The following is a 6556-nucleotide window of genomic DNA, read 5'->3' on the forward strand; positions in this document are numbered from 1 at the left end:
CACTGCATCAAATCTTGCATGCAACAAGTTGGCTGAATAATACTGATAATAGAGTATCAATCCAGAAAGAAAAGAATTATGTACAGTCCTCAATGAATTGCACTCTTTGGACCTTCAAATGTCACCATGTTTTTGGAAAAGAGTAGTTGAAATCGTGCAAGCAGTCCACCACCTTGTTAAAAGTTTTCTTTGCAAGAATAACTGAAAATGATGCTATATTTTATTTCAAATATAATTTCTGGACAAAGATCTGACAGACTGGACTAGCCGACAGATGGAATAGCAGAATCCTGTATGCACATGTATAAAGAAAACTCACTTTCAAATGTAAGGGGTCTAATAACAACACATTTAACTAATACTAGTAAAATATCAGTCCTGTAATTATTTCAAAATAGCTTATAATGATGAGTACTGTAAAGAGTTATTAGATAATATATTCTATCAATGATAAGTAATGTAACAAAACTGACAAAGTTTGATAAAACAACTAATATATTATACAACAGATGCTAGTTTGTTTATTCTGTTGAGTTCAACATTATTTTAGTTAGGTATGAAAGTCTGTATTTACACATCCTATTTATATTTTAGAGCATTGTCAATAACTTGTGTGATGAATTAAAAACAAATCACTCCTTCACATACTAAATCAAATCCTTGAAATTAAAATCCTATTTTTCGCAGTTTTCACACACTGTTGACACAAAAACATTCAATTCTAAATCCTGAATCAACTTTCTTTGCTTTCTTTCCTGATGTAGTTTACTTGGGTATGTCTTTGAGGACTAGTTATAAGAAATAAGATAAAGCAAGTTCTTTCTTTGTGATATGAGTTCCATCATGAAAATAAGCCATTCTCATAGTCTCAAACAATGTGTAGTTTCAGTAGTCTGAAAGTGTTTGTCTCCATATGTTATCCATTTCTGTAACACCAATTCATTCCTGAAATAAAGAGTGAAAACATAAACTGAAGTGTACATTATCATTTAAATAGTTGTTTAATTAAAACAGTTAATTGCAGAAGAAAAAAATATACAAGAAAAAGTTGTAAGTATATTTCTTTTTACTCTGCACCACTTTACACTGGTTCCATTGAAGTGTATAATTATATATATCATTCAGTAGTAGCAAAAATAATATCCAGAAAACAAGAGTGTCATTGACCCTAAAGTGCTCACCTGTGTTCAAAGCTTCAAGTGTGTTTGTGTAATGGTACCAGTACAGATTTGGGCTTCTTCTATGTTAGCCTATATTGTACAATTTATTTGACCTGTCAAAACATGTTCCCGGCTTTCATTATATTCTGTTCATGCCTTAACATGGGTATGGCCTTTTTGGCCTTAAGGCAATAATCTGGAGAATTATGGTAGACAGTCAAACCCTTATATCACATGCCGAATATCAAAGCTGTAGAGATAAAGAATTCAAAATCAGACTGGCTGTTTTTGTGATGAAAATTTTTAAAGTATTTTTTTCCTTTTTGGCTGCAATGGAAACCAGAACTCTGCATGGATAACTTAGATTTGAAGTGCAATAAGCCCCCTTAACTAGAGGCCAACAGGAAACATGTCGGGCCCACCCTTTGACCTCTGTGACCTTGACCTTTGAGATAGGAACCTTGGGTTTGCAAAATTTTAATGCGCTCTGTCTTATTGAGATCAACATTCATGCCAAATATAAACATGATTACTTCATGCATGTCAAATTTATGGCTGAAAGATTCAAATCTAGACAGACGGACGGACACACATACACAGCACAGCCATTTGTGCTTGACAAAAATATATGTAAAGTAATTTAAAATATTGTCATAAAAATCTTACTGTTTAATGAAGGTTGTAACGCTGACTGCAGTATCTTTATTTGCTCAACGTCATTATACAATGTAGCATACAGGTTGCTGAAAACAAAAAGTTAATATGCATGTTTTTTTCTGAGAAATGAATATACAGCTCAGTAAACTGCTTTTAAATTTCAAGGTATTTAAGTAACTTTTCAATTTTTCACCTTTTTTATGTAACAGGTTATTAAATAAATTTGCTCCCTTCAGCTGAAATCTGTTAGAATAACTACAAGGTGCTTTTGTCACAAAAACATATGTCTCCCCCCTATGTATACCTTAAGCTCTGTCAGCCGTTTTATGCAGCGGGGCGGAACGTGTTCGCCATATGCAAAACTAGGCTTGGTTTTGATCACTGATTCACTCCTGTGAAGTTTCTTCGAAATCCAGCCAGCAGTTTGACCTAAGAAAGCCGGCCAAGCTTAATCAGGATAGACGGACGGAAAGACAGATGGCAAAGGCAGAAACAGTATATCTCCGCCATGTGACACAATCATTTTTAATGTAAGCTTCATTAACTTGTAAATGAAAATAGAGCTATATAATCAAATGACCTATAATGTTAATTAAAGGAATGTTCAATATTTAAGTTTTCAACCGGTTCTTGCGGATTAATCAGAAAGAGAATTTATGATACCCTTTGAAACAAAATTCATAACTCACACAATTCAATGTGAAGATCAATTAAGCAGATCATGAGAAGAAGTTGTTTAGTTTCTTTTCTAGCTTTAGCTCTGGCAGCTCTTGAATGCAATCAAACTTTCTCACAATGTCTGGTCCTCTGGAAAAGAAATATTTATATCATGAATAAATTTAAAAACATAATACTATGCATTCTTTCTGTAACATCCGAGAAGATATTACACTGAACTCTCCCTAGGAAATATGTACCTACACACCGATTTGTGGGAAGCTACGTCCCCAACTGCTGGAATGTATTCTACAAGAAATGTGATGGTTTTCATGTATCCGACAATTTTTCATATCGAAACTGAGAGTAGGCATTAAATTTTTAGGTAACAGACCACTACTGACCAGCATTTCAAATAGGAACTATTCAACTCCCTGTTTTCTTTCTACATTTTTTATTTATTGTTGTCAATTAATGACTGTGGAACTTTCTTGAAAAGCATGTGTACCAGGAAGAAGAGACGTTACCTAAAGATACATATAAAATGTCTCAAATGTTTATAGATTATATGTCATGAAACAATGAAAGATTTTAAGTCGTGATCTTTAACCTGTATAGTATTCTGAAACTGGGTTTTATGGATTATCCAGACAACAAATTCATAAAAATATTTCTAGCAAATGTATACACTCACACAATTTGGTAAGGTGAAGTTTCTGTGGTTCATGAAAAAGTTGTTGAAATACTTTTTTCAGGATTTCATACACAATCTGGCAGCTCCGAAGTAATCAGACTATCTCACAATAACCTGTTCACTAAAAAAGAAATGTATACTTATCTATTAAAGTATTGTGAAAGTGTAACGAAATAATAATATGAGCCACGCCACGAGAAAACCAACATAGTGCATTTGCAACCAGCATGGATCCAGACCAGCCTGCGCATCTGTGCAGTCTGGTCAGGATCCATACTGTTCGCTTTCAAAGCCTATTGCAATTAGAGAAACCGTTAGCGAACAGCATGGATCCTGACCAGACTGCACATAAGCTGGTCGCAAAGCCACTATGTGGGTTTTCTCATGGCATGGCTCATATTTTGCCACAGATCATATCTAATGACATTTTATATAAAAAAAAACAAAAACAAATTTGTACTTTTGTGCTCACGTCATAAGCATGCTTAAAGCGGATCTTATCAAAATTCTAATTATTTTCTGTGAATCAAATCTTCAAACACAATTAACTCTTAATCGTTACATTACAAAATGTATCATTCAATCTTATATTGGACAAAATTAGTAAAACAACAACAAAAACATAACTGGAACCCTTTTAAACAATGACAATCACAATTTCATAAGCTCTTTTCCTAACATAAAATATCAATCACATGTAACCAGATGATGAAAAAAAAAACACTTAAGGATGTGCTAGATACATCTGGTTACCTCACAGCTAGAACTCTGGCTTGGCATTGGTTACAAGACAGCTAGACATTTCCATATTCTAACATGACATGGTTTACTTAATAATGTCCTGTCGAAAAGCTGTACAAGCGATTATGACACAGTCACGTTTGTGTGCTATAAAATGTATACTGTTACAAACATTAAAGTAAGTGTCTAGCCGTCTGGTAATTGGACTTCTAGCCGGGTATCGGACGACTAGCAAGTCCTGACCTCAGGGTATTTTCTAGCCTGAATAAGTAATGATTTTAAATATATAGTTTCAACTGTTATTTCCTTAAGATATCAATACTTATCAGTGTAAACAAAATATTGTGTGAAATTTTAACACGATCCGATTTATTTTCCTATTAAACACAGAAGGCAGAAAACAGTGAATTATTATACAACAAATCACTGTTCTGACGTCACAATTATTACGTCATGGCATCAAACGGCATAGCAGCGTGCTGGAAAAGAAACCGATTGAAAATGGGCAAATACTTAATGACTGTCGTCAAGGACGTACGTAAAAATCCTTGGTAACGTGTTAGAATCGAAATAATATATATCTCATTTAGTGATTTGCTCTTGAATAAATCATTGTTTGTCGTTAAGATGCGTATTATTATATCACTCGTGATAAAATTCCTTCACAACTTTACTCCAAACAATGATTTATTCAACAACAAATCACTGGATGAGATATATTATTTCTTAAACAAACCAAAGTATTTTCATCGACTAGAAGTCGATATTAACAAATGAGAGCGTGTTTGTATACAAATCCGTTGATATTCTAATTTTGTAAATGATAAATCAGCCAAATTCTTTCATAAAATTTTATGAAAGAATTTGGCTGATCTAATAGCCTGGTTACACATCACTGATCGCCAAACGTCCATGTTATTTTGTACAAAGTGATGTTATTCTAACGGCCTAAACTTTAATTCTTAATACACAAATTTATAAAATAAATTGATGAATGGAAAGCAGTTCATTAATTTTGACTTTTACTTCGAAATAAAATGGGTTAATTATGAATGCTTAACTACTGTTTTTCTAAAAGTTTTGATATACTAAAATATGAAACCTGTAAGTATTTTAAAACTGTTCTATTTTTGAAAATCCAGTGAAAAAGTTGTAAAAATTTAAAAATTCTGATCCCACAAAGCATTATTTTTCCCGCCACCAGATGAACAGATTTTAATAATGAGTGACGACACTGCCATCATTGATTTCGGCATTACAAGAATAATGCATTGATTTATTTGAGACAATTAAAACTAAATCTTTAGTATGTATGCACACATTATTTTTTTAAAAGATAAGTATTGATATCTTTAGTAAATGACAGGTATCATTACTTATTCATTAGGAAATCTATTACCGGACGACTAGAAAATCCCCCGAGTATTTTATAGCTGACCAGACTGCTAGAATGCAGGCTAGGTATCCAGTTACTGGATGGCTAGACACTTCCAACATTAAAACAAGGTCTGAGAAGAATGTGCAACCAATCTTGGCTGGGACTCGAAGATAAACCTTGAATAAACGGACCATTTCAGAAATTCAAATACCCCCACCCCAACCTCGGAAGTAGTTCTTTAGAAAAAAGAACCCATCTTCTCGAAAACATATTTTCCTACCCTTCTACAACTCGCTAACTCAAAATACCCCCACCCACTTCCCCGACAATACCCCTACTGGGTAATTCCAATTTCCAAAGATCCCCAATTCTAATTTATTTGTAAAATGCCCCCTCCCTCTTCTTTAGAACTGCTTCCACATTACACAATCAAAATGCACCCCCTCTTTCCCTCTAGAAACCTCCCTGTAAATGCTGTAAATTACCCCCCCCCCCCACCCCCCTCTTCCACAACACAATGGGGAATGTTCTGGAATAGCCAATTCCGATTAAATAGCTGCCTTACACAAGTTCCTCTATTGTGTGACCAAGTTAGTACCGTGATATTTAGATCTGGTTCTTATTACGCGTATTTAGTATAATATTTTACAGAATCTAAAAATCTTTGACGAGTTTGACCAAAGTCAAGATTTTCGCCGACTGATCAAGATATAATAACGTAATTTTTGTATGACACGCTAACAGCATTGAAATAAATCGAGGATTATATGTTAATGATAATGAGAACTTCATAAAATGCTATGCAAATACTATCAAAAGGTCTAATTTACCTGTAATTTGACAAAAATCCATTTTTCAAGCAACCGATATCACTTCCGCATTACGTCACAACATGTTTTTATTTACCTTTACGCCAAACTCTTCAAGGAGATCAAGAGTTTCGTCCCTTTACATGGCTATTTTTAGAGTAGAATTTTCGGACGAAAATACCGTATTTGTTCAAAATTTACTACGAGCGCACTTTAGAACAATTTTCTCTCATGTATCATTCTTCGTGTTTTTGCAATCCTCAAAACATATCCAAAAATTAAAATTGTTCTCCCCTGCGCTCGTATCGTATTTTGGTGATAAAGTGCACGAAAATGTCTAAAAATGTACAAAATCTGTGTTGATGGCATGAAACTAGACCATGTATCATGACTTTTTATGCAAAACTGTTGCATTTTTTCTTTATAAAATGCAAGATTAATCCTTTATCTTTCAAATAAT

The 6556-nt window shown here is 33.7% G+C and overlaps 1 long non-coding RNA gene across 1 annotated transcript; it reads right to left on the bottom strand.

Annotated features, from left to right (window-relative positions):
- Positions 1-423: 423 nt before the first annotated feature.
- On the bottom strand, positions 424-6229 carry LOC123549176 (uncharacterized). Its single transcript, XR_008369531.1, has 5 exons — positions 6118-6229; positions 3169-3289; positions 2507-2624; positions 1827-1903; positions 424-945 (listed from the first exon to the last, which is right to left on the bottom strand). It is a non-coding gene; the product is annotated as an uncharacterized LOC123549176 (long non-coding RNA).
- Positions 6230-6556: the final 327 nt, after the last annotated feature.

Source organism: Mercenaria mercenaria, unplaced genomic scaffold (assembly GCF_021730395.1).
Source record: "Mercenaria mercenaria strain notata unplaced genomic scaffold, MADL_Memer_1 contig_4787, whole genome shotgun sequence".
NCBI lineage: Eukaryota > Metazoa > Mollusca > Bivalvia > Venerida > Veneridae > Mercenaria > Mercenaria mercenaria.